Source organism: Zalophus californianus, chromosome 1 (genome assembly GCF_009762305.2).
Source record: "Zalophus californianus isolate mZalCal1 chromosome 1, mZalCal1.pri.v2, whole genome shotgun sequence".
NCBI classification, from domain to species: Eukaryota; Metazoa; Chordata; class Mammalia; order Carnivora; family Otariidae; genus Zalophus; species Zalophus californianus.
The window spans coordinates 31,381,775-31,402,564 of record NC_045595.1 but is presented as its reverse complement, the minus strand read 5'-3'; positions in this window follow the sequence as shown (position 1 = coordinate 31,402,564).

The window sequence follows — 20,790 nt, the reverse complement described above, 5'->3', positions numbered from 1 at the left end:
TTTCCTGGAGTCACTCGCCCACAGATTTTTAATAAGTCACTTGCCCACAGATTTGCATCTCAGGGTTTGTTTCTAGGGGACACCTAAGACAGATGCCCAAACCTGCAGGAACATCTGTATAAACTGGGCTTGAAATCATGCAGAGTTAGCTCCTCTGGAGAGAACCTGTGAGAGAATGAACAACACTGGTCTGCTCCCACCCGGGAAAAATGTGGGACCTAAACAGACTATGGGATTCATGTGTCAGAAAGGGGAGGATGTGCTGTATTAGTACGCCTCAGACTTGGTGGCACTGTGAAATTATCCAGAGAGTTTTAAAAGATACAGATGCCCAGATTAAACCCCCAAGGATTCTGATTTCATTAGTCTGGGATGTGGTCTGGACATTGGAATATTTAAAGCTCCCCAAGTGAATCTATTGTACAGCCAAGGTGGGGAATCACTTTAAAAGAACCAACTTTAGAATACACAAAAATCTCTCTGGTTAGCTTGTTAAAAATTCATATTCCCAGGCCCCTGGGCCCCATGTATTCTGAATTGAGTAGGTCTGCAGATCAAATAAATATTTTTGGAAATTTTCATGCATATATAAAATTAGAGCAGTGTAATGCATTCCCATTGAATAGTCAGCTTTAACAACTCATAGATGAAGGTTTTTAATATGTATTTGGTCCATGAGCCACGTGCTGAAAAACATTGCAAAATGGTTTGTAAAGTTAGCTTTTCAGATGCTGTAACAGCTACCGGGTGAACATTAAACACCTGGGTAAGTCCAAAATCTGGCTTGGTTCAGGATGGCAAATCAGTTTCAACTTGCATATTATCTGTGATTGAAGGATAGATGCTCTAAGGAGTGCTGAGAAGGATTTTGAGGCTGAGTCAGGTTCAGCTAGCAAAGATGCTATAGTGCTTGCATAGAGGTCCCTAACTTCAGCTAGCCATTGGCACAATGTATTGCATGTGGTTACTAAGGCTTTGTTCTAGGAAGAATGAGGTTTAATAGTCCAGTTTAAGTGTATAGGTAGCAAGCTATTCCTAGTGCTTATAAAATGAATGTAAGAGAGAGCTCTAATACTCTGGAGGAAAGTAAAAGTGATCTCATGTGAAACTCCAAGGCTTTCAAGGGCAAACATCAGTCCCATGATGCTTCAGCTGAAGACAACACTCACAGTGAGGTGCTTTACTTTCTGCATAGTTCTAGGACGAAAATGCAAGGTTACACTAACATAATTAATGATTAGCCTAGAATCACATCTGTGCTTATAGTTTAAAAATATTTTCTTGAAAATGTGAAGAAAGCAATGTGAGGAAGGAGACCCGGTATTATTAGCAACTTGTGGTTGCCAACCTGTTGGCTAGGAAGCAGTTAAGAATAAAATATAGCCATACCTTGGAGAAATTGTGGGTTTGGATCTAGACCACCACAATAAAGCAAGTATCATAATAAAAAAAAATATTTTCTTGAAAATATCTCTCTTCTATAAAAGGTTTTGTAGTTGATCACCAATTAGCTGATATTTGTGCTTAAAAAAAACCAGACTATCTTGTTGTATAGAAAAAATTGAGCCCAGATCATATTTCTGTACTAATTTCCTTCAAGAAAGCATTACCTTGGTTCAAACTACGAAAGTAGACACAGTGTATCAGCACAAGAGCTCAGATTCTGGTGTTAGGAAGTCTAGGTTAAAGTATTTAGGCTTTTCTACTTTCTGGCTTTTGTGACCTTGGGCAAGTCTTAACCTCTCTGTACCTCAATATCTTTGTCTGTAACGGAGTTAATAATAGCGTTGACCTCAAGACTATTGTGAAGTTCAAATGAGGTAGTACATTGAAGGGCCTAGAATAGTGCTTGGCAGGTAGGACCTAACAAATATTAGATCATGTCATTAGTATTATTCTGTGATAATAAACTCTGTTATTCCCCCCCCCCCCCACCTGTCTGACTACTTTTTCTTATTTTCTTTTTTGGTTTATCCTCCTCTGTTGGACTTTCAAATGTTGAAAATTTCTCAGGGCTCCATTTTCCCTTCCCCCCTTCCCTCCCCTCCCTTCTTTTCCTCTACAAACAAATTGCTCTGTCACTATGTCCTCACCCTCCTAGATTCTTTAACCCTCCACCCAAAACGTTTAAAGACAAGTTTAAATATGATGTGTTAAAGATAGAAATCTATACTGCCTTTCTCCCAGGAAGACAGTCTCCATGAGACAGGCAGTAAAGCACAATGGCTCTGGAGTCAGAAAGACCTGGGTTTGAGGGTCAGCTTAAACCACTCACTGTTCTCAGACCATTTCCTTATCATCTGTAAACCTCAGCCTTCCCCACTCTAAGATGGGGCTGAGGAGAGGACACACCTCATAGCATCCTTTTGAGGATTAAATGAGATAATTCATGAAAAATGCCAAGCACAGAATCTGGGTCATCACAGTTGTTTTATTAGCACTGATGCTAACCAGACAGAAGAATCTAGCTGTGCTTCCTGTGTGGGGTCTCAAAGCACTGAGGTCCTGATTCTCCTCATTGAGTTTGGCCTGCAATTTGGGCTCTGACATTTCCAATTCCCTAGCTTCTCCAAGAACAAATAGTCACGAACAAGCCTTTCAGAGAAGGGAATACAATGGATTTTCAAGATAATTCCATCCAGAAAGGCAGAAGTCTCCCCCTGCTCTCCACTCTCTCCTGTAAGCTTTCATCATGTCTCTGAGCCTGGGAGTGGGGCCGCCATTGCTATTCGTATGGCTGAGGGACTTCTTTACTAGTTGATGGTGTTATTACACATAAAACAGGGGGGAAAAATCTGTCTAAGTTGCCTGGCCCCACAGAGAGTTAATTTCTCGTCCCTTGGACCGCCTTCCTGTTCAGGGGATCGTTCATTTGGGTGGCTTTCCCAGGGATGGCCCTGGCTGCCTAGCAACCACCAGCTCCAACCTTCCCCAAACAACGGCAGGAGTTGTTCATATCAGCACCACCGGGTTTTTTTTTTTTTTTTTAGACTATCTCATTTTATGAGAAATTAAACCTCATAAAAATACAGCTTCTCAATATATGCTGATCCCAAACAATTGTTGACAACGGTGTAATACTGAAATTGAATTGGAAACTGCAAATTCTTGAATGGCTACAAACATAAATGTGGGTGTCTTTAAAAAGATCATATATAGTTGTATCTAACTGGATCTAGCGCTTGGGAGCACTTTCAGGGAGTGTGACCACCAACCATCCTCTGACCTCCCGCCATGGAACGGGCATCATTATTCCTGTGTTTGCTTTGAAAGTAAAGATGTGATGGATTTTTCTGCAGTTCTATGCTAATATTCTACAACACTGTTGAACAGAAAAAGCAGAAATCAATTCCATCTTAGTTATATGTGTAGAAATGGATGGTATGAATCTAAATTAATCAGAACATGATGATTCATCAGAAAATTGATAGATTAAAAGGTCACTAATTTTTCCAAATGACTTTTAGGCTGCTCTGCAATCCTTCTGGGTTTAATCTTCTCGATTAAATTATCTCTGGGCCTACACAATTATTAAGTCAATAGGCTCAGTATAATTAACTCCTGATATTAATCCCCTCATGGATTTTTGCCCCAGCTTTTTCTAATCATCTGATTCTCACCTGGTCTAGAAACCTTGACCTCACCGGCCTTCAATGGCAAAAAAAAATTGTCTTAGGGAGGCAGTGCACAGAGGCACTGTGTCAAGTTCAGCTCTCAGACTGGGAGCAAGCCACTTGAACTTTCTAAGCCTCACTATTCTTATCTGTAAACTGGGGATGATATCAGTATCTAGGACAGAGTTATGAGAATTAAAAGACAATGTATTTGAAGCATGTAACAGAATAACTAGGAGGTAGTATGAGTCAAAGTCAATAAGATGCTAAGAAAAACACCTTTTTTTTTTTTTTAAGATTTTGTGTATTTATTTGAAAAGAGAAACGGAGAGTGTGAGCTGGAGGGAGAGGGAGAGAGAATCTGAAGCTGACTCTGCACTGAGTGCAGAGCCTGACACGGGGTGCAATCCCATGACCATGAGGTCATGACCTGAGCTAAAACCAAGAGTTTGCCGCTCAATTGACTGAGCCACCAAGCGCCCCCACTTAAGAGAAACATTTTGATGAAGTTATTGCCCATACTCATGCACATAAAATAAGATGAACAGATGCTCTAGTATTTCAATTTTTGTCTTCTACAGCTCTGCCTCCCAACCCCCAAAACAAACATATCTTCAGCACCAAGCAAGCAAGCAAGCAAGCAACCAACCAACCAACAAAATAATCTGTAAGTTCTCATGAAACAACATGTTTCTCTCCATGTAATTCCTTTTCATTTAATTGTAGCTTTGGCTGAAGTAAGAGAGAAATGTTCAGGTAACATACCAAATGTAAGAGATTCAGAAAATCTATTTTTCATATTTAAGGGCAGGTTGTCTGGCCTGAGGTCACGTGGATGGAGTATCATTGCATCACCATCGTTATTGGTAAACATTTAATGAGCACCTACCAGAGGAGGGAAGGGAACGATGTGGGGGGCCCAGAACACAAAGAGATTTCAGGCCTGCTTCTTGGGGGCATGCGTAATCTCTCTAGGCAACTAGTCGGTGTCTCTGCAATATTTTACTTTTTCTTTCCCATCCAATAAACAGTACTTCCCTTCTCTGGAGGGTTCTGGCTTCACAATCAGCAGCATTGCAACAATTTCTACAGCAGCAGTTCTTGATTTTGAGAGTGACACTAGAAGGTAAATACTACTACTGGCTTTTCATTCATGCAAAATACCTTCCTTTGGTTCCTGTTTCTCTCTTCGAGAGTATTTCCCCCATCTGGCCTTAATGTGCAACGAAGATGCTTTTGGCATCGCCTCCGATAGGAAATTGTCACCTAAACTACAATTGCCCAATTGCTTGTTTGGGTACTAGATGTGGCTATTTGGGCCCCTTTCTGCATCATCTCCTTCCTACTGAGCCAAGCACCAAAATGATTCCAGTGGTGGAGTTTGCCACCTGCTGTGGAAGTGGGCGGGGATTTTTATCTGGATAGCTGGGATGCAGAATTTCATCCACAGTGTAATCCAGCAACTTTGAAAAGTTAACGGATTAGCACTTTCTCTTATTTCCTCCACCTCTGCCAAATGGGTAGCCACTGGGCTCATGGTTATCATTCTTATTTTAATAATGTTTTTTTTAAACTTGCATTTTCTTTTTTTCTAAGATTTTATTTATTTATTTGAGAGAGAGAGAATGAGAGAGAGCACATGAGAGGGGGGAGGGTCAGAGGGAGAAGCAGACTCCCTGCCAAGCAGGTTTTTATGACCACCCTTTTCAGTCACATGGTCTGCATCAAAGCACTTCATAGGAAGAGGAAATTTCCTAAGTGTTAGCCTTTCGGTAAAACAGATTCAGGATTCAAAAATGGAACATGCTTTCTCCCTGCCCACATCATAAAGTTAGCAGGAGAAGAGCACTCCTAAATTTGTATTATCTTTGTGTATTTTAGGGTAGAAAAATTGAAGTCTTTCTCCATTTTCCTTTACTCCCAAATTCCTCTGCCCCATGTTTATCTGATCTCATCAATATCACTGGGGATAATAGACAATGCCCATCACGGTTTCCTTTTATTTTGGCCTGGTATGCCTCCTGAGAAAATGATCATGCACATTCTAAGCTATTTATCAGTCTTAGGAATTGTTAACAAATTAACAAATAGGAGTCATTAATGGAGTTTAAGAAATTAACATTTTCCCTGGTAAGTGAAAACTAAAGCTTTCCCTTTTTTCGTATGTTTGGAATTAGAGCAGCTGACGCTGAATGGAAGTTCTGTTTGCAGAACTAGAATAAATAATTATTTGTCTTAAGTTTTGCAAGGATTCTCACTAAGGCTCTATGGAGACCACACCATTCCTTAATTTTCTTTTTTTTTTTTTAAGATTTTATTTATTTATTTGACAGAGAAGAGACACAGCAAGAGAGGGAACACAAGCAGGGGGAGTGGGAGAGGGAGAAGCCGGCTTCCTGCCGAGCAGGGAGCCCGATGTGGGGCTTGATCCCAGGACTCTGGGATCATGACCCGAGCCGAAGGCAGACGCCTAATGACTGAGCCACCCAGGCGCCCCCATTCCTTAATTTTCTTCTTAACTCCAGAGTTTATAGGGTCACTAGTGAGAAGAAAAGAAATTTTGGAATGCCTCACTGATTTTTATCAATTTCTTCTCTTCAAAGGAGGTCTCAGGGCTGTGGAAATGTTTGTCCAAATCTTGATGGGAGAGCTTTTAGAAAGGCTCATTTCTTCCCTCCCTCCCTCAGCCAACTCTCCAGCACTCAGCTCGATCAAACAGAATTTGAAATCTTTCTGGCTGCGGGACCTTGCTCACCCCTTATTCCTTCCATTCTCTTGTACTTGAGACTTCCCAGGATTATTAAAGAAACACCTTTATTTTTGAAAGTGGACTGGATTTTTGATTTTTGTCAAATGCTATCTCATAAATAATCATCTTCTTGTAGGAAAAGTTACGAAATAAGAGGAAAATTGAAAGCTGTTTTAATTTTTAGGATAAATAGAAGGAGAATAGTCATGTTGATCTTATTTAACATGTCAAGTTAAAATAGAGTGTTTTTTTTTTGTTTTGTTTTGTTTTTTCTGAAAGTGTCACCAACCATCTCAGTTTGCCTGGGACTGTGAAGTTTCCGGGGATGTGTGTGGTACTTTTGGTGCTAAACCCCGACGGTCCCTGGGCAAATTGGGACCGTTGGCGCCTCCAGGTCACAGTCCATGGACATGAGCATTCATTTTTCCATTCGAGGGCATTTGCTTTCCCTATTTCGGGCACTATCCTTCCTCAAACTCACAAGTATCTCTGCTATAACAAAACCCCTCTAATCTAACCATCCTAATATTTCCACGTAGCCATTAAGTTGTTTTGAAGTGTTCTTACACCTCCTCCTTGGCATTCGTCAATCGGTTTTCAATACTGAAGAGTAGACGCTTGAGGGTAGGAACCCACAGTCATTGCTTTGGTTGCTCTCCCAGGCTAAGGAATTCCCTTCCCTTTTTATTATTGGTGGGGATTAACAGATTTTTCTGAGTTCCTTTCAACTGATTTGACTAATTTGGTTCCTAACAAAGTGTCAGCTATTTCCAACTGTTAAAATAACTGGTTTGACTGAGATTTTTAACTAAATGAATCGATTGTTTTTAGCTGGTAGGTGAGCGCCAGAGACTCTGTTTCTGCGAGTGTGAGGTCCTAGCTGTCCTTCTGTGATCGCCTTCCCAGCTTCTCCCTAGTTACTCCAGTGGTTGATCCTGGAGGACGGTTTACCGCTGGGAACCTAAAGATTCCTCTCATCAGTGTCAACAGTAAGGCCCCTATTCACATCTGCAGGTAAGGACATAGAACCAATTCCTTCAACTTGACCTTAAACATGGCATATGAAAATGAAGTCTCTGAATCTCATTAGCGACATTTCCATTCAAATGCAATGGTTTTCTTTTCTCTTTTTGCTGAAAAAGAAAATAAACAAGTAAGGTGTAAGCAATCACTTAAGATATAAGATTTCAAAGAAAAGACTTTCTTAAAAATGGAACAGAAAATTGTTTTTAATAGTTTCAGTAAAATGTATGGAGATCTTAATAGAGCAAGATGTTATTAGTGCAAAATGTTCTTAGCGTCTCATGTGGCTGGATTAAGTCTCATTACACCCCAAGGAAAATTCTGGTTAAAATGATCACCAAGTAGTTTATAAAGTCATATTAGGGGTTGGCAATTTTAAGAAATTGGTTCTTAAAATAGGGGGTAAGAGCACAGTGTTTAAGCATACGGGCTCTAGAATCCGATAGGCTTGGGGTCAAATCCTCTCAGCCACCTTGAAAGATTTCTGAAAGTTACTTTCCTAAAAATGTCAGTGGCACATCTGGATGTTGGGGACAAAAGTGGTCCCTACTTCCAGGGGCTGCTATGGGGAATAAATGAGAAAACACATGAGAAGTGCTTACCATTGTGTCTAAACTATAAGCAAGTGCTCAATAAATGGGCTGGCTATTAACATCATTATCATAGTTTACCTTGCAATGTTACTGCTTCTAGCCCCTACGCTCTATCACCAGGAGAGGTAGAAAAAAATATACACCAGACAAATGGTACTCTAGTAGTCTTTCTTTTAAAACAAGTTTATTCATGAGGCGCCTAGGTGGCTCCGTCGGTTAAGCGTCTGCCTTCGGCTCAGGTCACGATCCTCGAGTAGGGCTCCCTGCTCAGTAGGGAGTCTGCTTCTCCCTCTCCCTCGGCCCCTCCCCCCCCAGCTCATGCTCCTTCTCTCTTTCTCAGATAAATAAATAGAATCTTAAAAAAAAGTTTATTCAGTATTGAAAATGCTCTCTTGAGTATTACTTCTAAAAACTCAACTCTGCACAATAAAGCTGACATCACACTAGAGGAAGAAATTCCAATTGGGAAAACCAGTGGAGCATGCCAGGCAACCAATGAAGGTAACTCGGGAGATTTAACTTTTGAACTAGATCCCTGGAATGTTTACTTTGCAGTTGACAAAGGTAGGTGGAGAATTTTTCTCTGCAAATTATATCTCCTATTCTATGCTATTTTGTCATCCACTTCTATTGTCTTCTCTGCAAGACTGAGTTTCTCGATGGCAGATATCAGATTGTCTTCATTTTTAGAGCCCCTTCAAGAAGTGCACAGTAGATGCCTGATAACTATCTGTTGCGTAATTCCTTGCAAGACCAACCCTGTTCACTTGAGGCTCCTACAAAATGACCACCTTAGCTCTGTTGATGCAGAACGAACAAGCCTTTTAGAACCTCCTAAAGGTAAGAAATAGAGTTTTGTTCAAGCCCAAGTTAGGACAGCTGCCGGGGAAACATGCTTTTCACAGGGAAGAAAGGGTTCCAGAGAATGAACAGTTTTCACAGGGTTATATACTTTGTTACATCTCATGAACGTTCAGAAAACAATAGATTAATATGGAGGCAGGAATCACGAGTTGTAATGTTAAGGAGTGTGGGCAGCGGGAGCATTGATCGATATCTTCAGGATAAGATGGTTTTTCTTCAGGCTACTCATTTACAAAGCAGGTGCACAACGTATGCTTGGTGCGCCATAAATCAGGCTTTTGGTTTAAACAAAATTTATGCACAGTCATGCTGACTTAGAAAGAAATCTAAAATGGCTTTCCGTGTATCTCAGGACTTTAACGTTTTTTCTCTCCTTAGCTCTCCATGCTGCATGACCTTCTAGCTCATCTTCTCAGATCTAAAGCACTCTTCTTTCTGCTTCGTGTCCAAATTTTTGTGAGAGAGAATCTGATTGGACTTTCTGGAGTCAGTCATTCACTTCTTGTCCAATCAGCTGTGTCTGAGGCTTGGGTTGGATAAGATTATGTAGTATGTGAGGCTTCTTACGTGGTCATCTTCAGGACATTTGCACACTTAAGCTATTATGATAGAGGCTGTCAATGTCCCACCCCGACGTCCTCAGGCCTTATGATTTCAGTGGCCTGGTTTCCAACTGCTAGTATCTACATTTCTCTGCTTGAGGAATTATTTGGGATCTGACACCTGCCTCGCACCACCCCCCTTCCCAGCACGTTAGAAGTGTTGGAAAAATACTGCCCACCCCCACGAGTTCCCAACCAATGATTGAAGAGAATTTGTGTATGACTACTCCAAGCTGCTTACCCAGCTGGGGGAAAATTGTGAGTGCACGTTATGCCCTGGTTTCTGGAGTTGCCTAGTGATACTAAGTTCTAGTTGCTCCCAGTGGTAACCGACTTGATAAGCACTTTTTACTGGCAGCGTTCCCTTCCCTGTGTCCCTTCCCTCATGCCTCCAAATAAACCACTTGCACTCTAATCCTCATCTTGGCTTCTGCTTCTGGGGGAGCCCCAGTCAAGGAGCCACCATCCTCTTGTATGTGAATTATTGTCCAGACCTCTTAACTGGGCTCTGCTTTTGTTCTTATTCCTCCAATAGTCAGCAGAACAGCAAGAATGAATTAAAAAGAAAGAATGTCAAATTGGATCATATTCCTTCCCCAGGTAATATCCTCCTGTGATTTTCCTTTGCATTTGGAATGCAATCTAGACTTCTCACCTCATCCCCAAGACCCTGTTTTCTGTGGCCCTTTTCTCTCTCTCCACCTTCATCCTGTTCCTCAGCTCTGGTCTAGGACGCTGCAGCTGGACAACTAAGCTGCCTGCCTCAGGACCTCTGTCCTTGCCTGCCTCAGGACCTCTGTCCTTGCCTGCTTCAGGACCTGATCATTAGACATTGCTTTTATCACATCAGTTTTCATTTCCTAAACAATAAGTCTATTCGAATTTTGTTTTCTTTTCCACTTGTTTGGTGTTTGTGTCCCAGCTCCAGTTGTAAATTCCATTAAGACGGGACTTTCACTGTGGTATATACAGTACTCAGCACAGTTCCTGGCACAGGGTTGGCGCTCGATAAATGTTTGTTGAATGAAAAGATGGATGGATTGCGTAGAAGGAAATACAGTGAGTCACGATCTCATTACAATGTTTTTATTTATGATGTTCCCCCTATTGAGAATGATCTCCCACTCCCTACCATCTTCTTATCCTATACATCCTTCGGGGTCTAAAATAAGGACCTCCTCTTCTAGAAAATATTCCCTGTTCCCCTAAGCTAGAAACAGTTTTGTTTTTGCTACCAGCTAACATAATATGATTAATGAAGGTATTTTGGTGATAAACAATTATACACCATGCCTACATTTTGAATCAGTTTCTTAATTCCAATGCATGGGGCATAATCACACTTTATCTTTTTCATTCCTATGTAATAGAGTAATTTTGAAAATGACAGCATGAGCCAGTTTGCATCGAGATGCGCTGTTTTGTTACAGAGCATGGGACCGCGGTTACTGCTGCCTGCCGCGATGTGGAGACAGCTGGGTTTGCACATGTTCAGTCCTTCTCCATGAAGGCTTGTGACAGTGACCAGCAGTGTGCAGCAATCCAGTGACTGCCTGTATCCATGGCATTCACGACAACTCACCTTTCTTTTTAAAAGATTTTATTTATTTGACAGAGAGAGACACAGCAAGAGAGGGAACACAAGCAGGGGGAGCGGGAGAGGGAGAAGCAGGCTTCCAGTGGAGCAGGGAGCCCGATGCGGGGCTCGATCCCAGGACCCTGGCATCATGACCTGAGCCGAAGGCAGACGCTTAACGACTGAGCCACCCAGGCGCCCCGACAACTCACCTTTCTGTGATCAGTATCTGATTAGGTGGGCTGCAATGCGGGAGGGTGGGGCAGGGTTAAGAATTCAACTGGGTAGAAAGCAGAGGTATTGTTATATCTATTGGCTCAATTGGGGTGGGCATGTGACTGATCATCACCTTGACACTTGTTCAGTCTCATATCCTGGTCCTCAGAAGTGACCTATTGAAAGTGGATTTCCCGGCTTTGACAGTAAGTTGTTGAGTCTGTGCTTTAGAGGGGCACCTGGGTGGCTCAGTTGGTTAAGCATGTGACTCTTGATCTCAGCTCAGGTCTTGATCTCAGGATCGTGAGTTCAAGGCCTGAGTTGGGCTCCACGCAGGGCATGGAGGCTACTTAAAAAAAAAAAAAAAGAGAGAGCGTCTATGCTTTGGAGTTGAAGTCCTGGCTTAGAATCCTGGTTCTATCACTTATTAACTGTGTGATCTAGGGTAATTTACTTAAGCTCTTCAATCTTCAGTTTCTTTCTTTATAAAATGAGATGACAATAGTCCTTAGGGTAGTTGTGAAGAATAAATAAGATAATTTCTGTAACATTCTGAACACAGTGCTAAACATGTGGTGTGAGTTTCATAAATGCTATTGATCACAGTATTATAATCCCTTATCTGGAACCCTTTGTACTGGATATGTTTCAGGGAAAGATTTTTTTTTTTAATTTTAGAAAAGTAGGGATATGATATGTATATGGTATATATACCATTTACTACGCACGTATCCCAAATTTGATCCCTGTATATCTCTGCAGTGAAACATGAATATTCATACCAAATGGGACGAAGAAAGATCTGAACCTTCAGGTAATGTTTGAACAACAAAAATTTAAGGTCAGAACAGGTTTTGGTGCCAAATATGTTACAAGGAAATTCTTTTGGATTTTGGAATTTGGATAAGAGATTATGGGATTGTGTTTCTGTCAGTATGGCTATTTTTTAAAAAGATTTATTTATTTATTTTAGAGAAAGAGAGTGAGAATGAGTGGAAGGGGCAGAGAAGAGAGAGAGAGAATCCAAAGCAGACTTTGTGCCGGGGGCAGAACCTGACATAGGGCTTTATTCCACAACCCTGAGCTCACAACCTGAGCTGAAACCTGAGCCCAAACCACCCAGGCACCCCCAGTATGGCTATTTTTATTATTTGAAGCTCAGTCTCCAAACCTACATCTCTGCCACTCTTCTGTCTCCCCTCCCCCTCCAATCTCTCAGCTACACATAGGACAGCTGCCCCCCCCATCCCGTGTTTCCTAAGCTTTATTCTTCATTACCTAATGAAAAATAAAACCTAGCCTCTGCTAATTACTACCCATGTGGTCTTGTTTGGGCCTCAATTACTCTACCTTTCACATGGAGATGACAATTGAACCTACCTCGTGACACTGTTATAAGGATCAAATACAACAATGCAGGGAATTTGCTCTGTGCAGGGGTTGGCATACGCTCAACAAATGTTATCCTTTCTTCTTCTCCCCCTCTCTCTCCTTTTTCTTCTCCCAGGAGGGTCCCAGTTAATGAACCAAACACCTACCACATGCTGCACCCAGTTCTATAGCCTCTGGAGGTGGCAGGAGTGTTTGCTATGCCCATTTGCTCTAAGGAGGTTGTATATTGTCAGGGTGATAAGACAAATACATATGAAACAACAGTAAAAAAATAAGATAATTAGAAATTAAGTTATATGGGTGTGCTTTAGTTGTTAAGAGGAAAAATGTGTGGGATTGAAGTATTCAGGGGAGCTTCCTGAAGGAGTTTTCTCTATGCTAGTCTTTGAAGAGTGAGTAGGATTTAAAGGTTGAAGAACTATGAGTGAGTGTTTGAGGCAGAGAGATTCTAGTGAAGAAATGCGTGAATACACAGAGGAAGTCCACTGTCACTATAGAATGGTAAGGATTGTCCCTCTTGACCATACTATAGATTGGATCACACCATGCTTTGCTTTACATCAGAACAATCTCAAGAATTATCTGACTCCCACTCAGTATTTCTCCACTGAGGTGATGTATTTGGTAGACTTCCAGATAAGTACCCTGCTAGGTGCAGAAAAGTAATATTTCCAGACAATGAGGAAAGTCTTACCAAATTCATAGCAACTTTGGGGAAATGGCTTCCCAGATGGTGTTCCAAAGCTCAACTGTCTGCCCCAGGATAGAGCGGTCACACATTCATTATCCAAACTAGTGGATATTTATGGGGAAAACATTATATTTTAAAGGACTATTCACCTAAAGTGTTTTCTTTTTAAAATATAAAACAGGTATGCAGGCATAGAGGTGATTGCAAAAGATCTGGAAGTTGCAAAACTTTTGTGCCATGATCTTGATGAGAACAATCCATTGTGCTTTGAGCTTGGGGCTAATTGGTTCCAGACAACTCTTTGAGTAAGTGCCAAATGTTGAAAATTTCACGCAGGTGAGCACCAGTTGCTGGATCTCCAAGGAGTTTTGCCACCAAGATGGGATCATCATGTGGCCACCATTGGAACAGTGTTGATAGATTCACCAGTAGGAGCTCTGACAGAGCAGACAGAGGAGTCTGGCCTTCTCTGCCTTCTTCCTGGAAGACATTTGGGCAGGTCCTTCATTATCTTGCTGCTAGCTGTCATTTTTCTCCTTCTCGTAATGAGCACAAAATAACTTCCTTCCTATTTAGCTGGAAAAATGAATCAGAGGCTAAAAATCATGCTGATTTCTTCCAAGATAGGTCTGTGTGACTACGCGCATGATGATGGCTCATTTTCCTGGCATTGGGGGTGGGAAATCAGCCTCTCTCTCTGTCCTCTTGGGATTGTAAATTTGGCAGAAGATGGACACAGTAAGCTTTAAGGTTTTTTTTTTTTCCCCCTTCCCAAGATGGGATTCTGCCTTGGGAGGGATGCTCTTCTAACTCCTAGTTTCCATGTCTTTATTTCAAGGCACCAATCCCTGTTAGGTTGGCATCATTGTTCCTTAACCCAAACCTCACCAATCACTCTCCCTTAGCCAGAAGGTATGGCTGAGAAAGTCATTGATGACCTCTGTCTTTCTTTGGTCCCAACCCTAAATTTTCTTGACAAACTCTACAAGCTACAAGCTGAGCTTTTGCATATGTTATGAGTTTTGGAAGCTTAGGCACCGAGCCAACAGGTTTCCTGGGTTGACATTCATTTTAAATGCTATGCCAAACTGCCATTTAAAAAAATAGGGTTTGGATAAAGATGGAAGTTTTGTAAACATAATGCTAAGTAACATTTGGGCTGTCACATATGCTTGTTCTATTTCTGAATAAATCCCTCCACCCATCACCCTCACCTCTAATAAATATCTACATTTTCATAATTATCCCTTAGGTCTTAAAAGTTACTTATTCCTAGCTCTCTTTTACAACCTACCATAACTGGCCGAGTTCTCCCTGCTATAAGCTCACGTTATAAGTTCTACTTCCCTTATCAAAACACTTACCATACTGTGTTACAACTGCCTATTTAATTGTTGTTAATGGTCTTTTCTCATTAGACTATAGCTTTACATATATTTTTGAGTAGTCCATTTTTGTGGACTACCCACACCTCCTATAGTGCTCGGAGCATAGTGGGTACTCAATATACTTTAATGAATAAACAAATTGAATGAATGAGATACTAAATTTAAGAAAATGTAGTTGTTCCCAAATACCTGGGTACTTGGTGCCATATTGACCCGTTCCAATTAATGCCAACTGAAATTCTTGCCAATACGATTCTATTAAGATTGTCTTCCATCCTAGCTATGGGAGCATATATTTTCATTGTTATATCCCTATTGACCTACAATTGTATCTGGCACTTAAATAGTACTCAGTAAATATTTTTAAAATAGCAAGTGACTTGTCATAATCAGAATCACTGCATTTATTATGGTGCTTTATCACTTACAAAATCCTTTCAAAATATTTCCTCTTTTTAAATATTTTGCCTAAGGTCATATAGTTAGTGTGCAATGAAGACAGGATATGACCCATGCTTTTCTCCTACTAGGCCAGGATGCTGTGTCCAGGAATAAGCTGCTCTGGAAGAAGATCAAAGTCCCTTTGTTGCATCCGATTGCTTACTTCTCTGTGTCAGTCTTTGACGAATGTCTGGCATATTCTGATGCCATCTTTATTAAAAGAAAATGGGCATACATTTGCCCTTTCCAGAATAATTACTTAAGCAGTGTACATTTTCTTAAAAAGTCAGTCCTTTTTTTCCTGACATACTCTTGTTCTACAAGGTTGCCAAAGAATTGGACTATGAAAACCCACAGGTGCTTGCAGCTGGACATATCTATGAAATGGCAGTTTCAGTATGTGATGACCTATATCCTGACGATACAGGTAGGCTTGATAAGCTTTCACAGGAGCAGTAAGTGCTTTTCCCTTAGACTCTTCATTTTAGATTTTAAAAATGTAAAGTTCATTATATTTGGGGCAGTTTGGTTAAGTTAGGTGAAGGAGGAAGGGGGAACTTATGTTGGAAGCTGTCACTTGATCTCGGAAGTCTTTTTCACCTTACGAATACACAATTCTTTTTTTCCCCTAATTTTTAAAAATATTTTATTTATTTATTTTAGAGAGAGAGAGTGAAAGAGAAACAGCACGAGTGTGAGGGGCAGAACAGGGAGAGAGAGAGAATCTCAAGCCGATTCCATGTTGAGCATGGAACCCGACATGGGGCTCGATCCTATGACCCTGAGATTATGACCTGAGCTGAAACCAAGAGTTAGATGTTTAACCGACTGTGCCACCCAGGTGCCCCAGCAACACACAATTCTTTTCTTTTCTTTATTTGACAGAGTTAGAGAGCACAAGCAGGGAGAGCTGCAGAGAGAGAGGGAGAAGCAGGGAGCCTGATGTGGGGCTTGATCCCAGGACCCGCGGATCATGACCTGAGCCGAAGGCAGACGCTTGCAACATACAATTCTTTTTTTTTTTTAAGTTTTTTTTTTAAAGATTTTATTTATTTATTCATAAGAGACAGAGAGAGAGAGAGAGAGAGAGAGAGGCAGAGGGAGAAGAGTATCCCCGCTGAGCAGGGAGCCCGATGCGGGACTCGATCCCGGGACTCTGGGATCATGACCTGAGCCAAAGGCAGACGCTTAACAACTGAGCCACCCAGGCACCCAGCAATACACAATTCTTAAACACAGCTTTGCCTAGAGCTCCTTGGAGCTGGGAGTGGCAAGGACATGTAGAGCCCAGGCTTATGCATGATACCTAAATGATTTTATGTCTAGTGTCTGAGTCCATTTGGGCTGCTCTAATAAAAGAGACTGCATGGCTTCTAAACAGCAGAAATTTCTTTCTCACAGTTCTGGAGGATGGAAAGTCCAAGATCAAGGCACTGGCAGATTTGGTTTCTGTTGAGGGCCTACTTCCTGGTCCTTAGATGTTTATTTTACTATAACCTCACGTGGCAGAAGAGGCAAGGGGGGCTCCATGGTCTCTTCTAAAGGACTCTAAACCCATTCAGGAGGTTTTCACCCTTATGACCTAATTACCTCCCAAAGGTCCTCACCTCCTAATACCATCACATTGGGGGGGTATAGGTTTCAACGTGTACATTTTGGAAGGACACAAATATTCAGTTCATACCATTTAGTAATGCCAAACATCTCTTATCTGGAAAGAGCCAGATATTGGGTAACATATAGTTCAAACCTATAGGTAATTGGATGCTTTTTATTATTATTTTATTTGAATTATTTTACATGGTATAGGCAGATGCATTATTCATGCAAACCATGAGACACTTGCCAAATTCCGTAGCTTATTCCCTTCACGAAAGTGCAAAGAATAATCCTGCCTTCTGCCATTTGGCCTTCTCATGATTACCCCACCATTTTGGGTCAGTTTATGCTAGAATGGGTACACTGGTATGCTGAGGTTAAGTCCCCCAGACTGCATGGTCATAAGTCCTTTGGCATTTGTGAATTTAACAGTCATGATTTTCCTAATTGCAAAACACTCTGAGGCACAGATTTGAATTGTGTGCTGTGGAGCCAGAGCAGGGTGCCTAACTCGTGAGTGAGCTTAGCCAACCACCTGACAACTGCTTCTTTCTGGCTATTGTTTTACAAATGAGAATACACATTAAGTGCCCCCAAGGTCATTTCCATGTTCGATTGCATATGACCACATTTTAGGAATGAATTTGTTGCCATAGGGGTATTTGTGAAAATATAGATTCATAATTAGTGCCAAATGTCTACTGTATCTGGAAAGTATGATAATAAGTGATTTAGCAGGTTGTCAACATCAAAGATGTCCAAGAAGATGGTGGGTGTTTGGGCTTAGAAGTAGAATGTCATTGCTTGGTGAGGGAGAGCCTAGAATAGGGGTTTTATTCCTTATGCCAGCTCTAATTCACTGGTAGTGGTTGCCTGATTATTGAGTTGAGAAGGATACTGAGGTTGCATCTGGAAGGGTGGGAAACTTTGTCGTGGATATAGGAGGATGGAATGATGATATGCCTCTTTATGTTTGCACCTGAAGGGAACTTAATGCTGAACTTTAAGCAACAGATCCAGAGCTCATGAAATCCCTCCTGACTCACTGATATGAGTTTTGATGGGGCTAAGTTTCCAAATGTGATTTGTAGACTTCAGTGATCCAATGAGGTGAAGAAGTGATGGGTGAAGGGCAGGGACTGGTGCATGACAATATGCCCAGAAATGTTCTTGTGCTTTCTCTGTTCTTTACTGGTAGAGTTTCATTGTTTCATGCAAAAGCCCATCACATGGCCCAAGGAAGAATCTTTGGCTTGCAACTTCTCATCCTGATGGCCTAACTAATCAAATGAAATCTACTCCTCTCATTACACTTGAGCCTTTCTCCAATATGGAGGGAAAAAAATCTCTCAGGGTAATAAATCCATATCCTCTCTGGTCCTCACATCCCCACATGCAGCAACTGCTCATAAAGGATGCTTGTAACACTCTACACGTGATTCGGTCTATTTTTATAAGCCAGCTAATTAGCACAATTTTGAGTCTTTATAGATGCAATAAAAATCATAGTATGGCAAAACTATAAATGGCAACTGCCCTTGTAGCACATAAATGGAATTTATTAAAGGAAATATAGAGGCTTTCACATAAATTACCTGTCTCCATCTTAATTTCTTAACCTTTCTTGAGGTTGTGGAATACCTTTCAGATGCTGTTGAAAGCTGGAGACCCTATTCCTAGAAAAATACACAAAATAATATATAGCTGAATATAAAAATGCCACAGATTCTCTAAAGGAAATGTCCTATGGATCCCAGATTAAATTTTCTTGTTTGACAAATGTGGCATAGATTTGCAGGACAGACAATAAGCAAACATTCTTCAGAACATGATTTTGACAAGATAATCCATGAAAAAAGAATTCCATGGTCAAATAAATTTGGAGAGCAATGCATAGCTGGGGGTGAAAAACATGTAATGACATATCAGAAACTCTAAGAAGTCTTGCCATAAAGAACCCTTTTTATCTGTGTTTAACTTAGAATTTTGCATTTGACATATTAGCATCTCAGAGGAGACATTTTGGGAGATGTTGGCAGGCACAACATGGTCCAATATCCCCTCAGCCACTTACTAGCTTGTGGCAGAAAACCTAACTCTGTGAACCTTAGTTTTCGCATCTCTAAAATGGGGACAGTAATACTGATGCTGAATCAGTACCTTGCATAGGGAAGATGATTATTATTTTATTTTTATTATGAACACTTCCCTATTTGCAATTTGCTTGCTTTTATGTTTAATCATCAAATTCCTTCTTTCTGTCAACTTTCTGATATGCTAGCTTGGGCTTGTTGGTCTGAAGTATAGAATTCCTTTTCTTTAACGCACAATATACAAGCATCTGTCTGAAATGAACAAAATGTAATAACTACTTTTTACTTACAATCTTATAGTAGGAAAAAAACCTTCTTGGGCATGATCTCACTTTGTTCTCATATACACACTATGAAGTAGGAGTTGAAACTGATGCTCTTCCTTTTATATTGATGAAGAAACTGGGCTTCTAAGAAGTTAAGCTAGTTCAAGGCCACAGAGCATATATCAAAGTCAATTCCTGAACATGGTTTTCTGAGTTTCTTTCCATTCTCTCTCCTAGGTTACATATATTTGGGTATATATATATATATATATATATATATATATATATATATATTTAAAGACTTACTTATTTTAGAGAGGGGGGAGAGAGAACACATGAGTGGGGGGAGGGGCAGAGGGAGAAGGAGAGAGAGAATCCCAAGTGACTCCCATTGAGCAGAGTGCTGAACCCAACAATGACGTGGGCCTTGATCCCAGGACAAGTCATGATCTTAGGATCCTGGGATCAAGAAATCAAGTTGAACACTTAACCAACTGAGCTGCCCAGGTGCCCCTCTTCTAAGATATATATATATTTATATATTTATATGTATATTATATATATTTAATTTAAATTCCGTTAGCCAACATATAGTACATCATTAGTTTCAGATGTAGATGTAGAGTTCAATAATTCATCAGCTGCATAAAACACCCAGTGCTCATCATATCACGTGCCTCTTTAATTCCCATCACCCAATTACCCCATCCCCTCACCCACCACCCCTAGGGTATATATTAAAAGCAGAATGTAGAATATAATATGCTGAGTCAAGAGTAACACCCAACAATTTCTCTAATGGAAGAGATTGAACTCATAAAAAATACAATAAAGTCTTTTGTGTAAAATATATAATTATACATTTATATACATTTATATGTATATCCCTTGTGTAAGATAAAATCTGGCATGCAGTACATTATATACCTTTGACTAATTGCTTTGTCTAGCACCAGAATTAATTTGTGTTCCTTGGGAATGCAGAGTCTGGGAACAGGGATTGTTTGGGAGCAGAGAGAATCTCACCATAGTTTCAAAATCGTCCACTAAGCCTGTTCTTAGCTCATTTGTAGAATAGAACCACCACCACAACAAAGTGTTTATTCACTCTTCAATTTTATATAACTGTGACTATCATTGTAGAGATTGTTCCTGCCAGTGATTTCAGCCCTGTATTTAAAGCTACACACTATTCATTTGCTGTTCTGGAAGCTTCAGGAGGTAAGAGATCCCTCGCTTCTATGGTATTAAAGTATGCACAAGGAAACTCCTATCAGATCTCAAATGAGTGACCAATGGAAAAGACAATGTAAGTTTATGAAACACAAGCAGGTGAGGGAACATGATGGGGCTCCAGACCTTCAGAGAAGTTCATTTTCATTAGCAATGCCCTCAGTGCATCATCATGATGGTTCCTCAAAGGCTCTCTTGAAATTTGATGTCAGACCTAGGATTTTTGTAATGTCAAAAACATAAAATAATTTTATTTCATTTCTCTCCCCTTTTGCCTCTGAATTAGGTCCCAATGTAAAGAAAGTAGGGATAATGTGAGCACTATCCATACAATTTAGATCCCGTGAACATCTGAGGTCTGACTTCAGGTCTGAAGTTAAGGTCTTGGTCAAGGTCCTATCTCAGCTGTGAATTAGGTGTGAATCAGGACATATTTGCTAATATAAACCA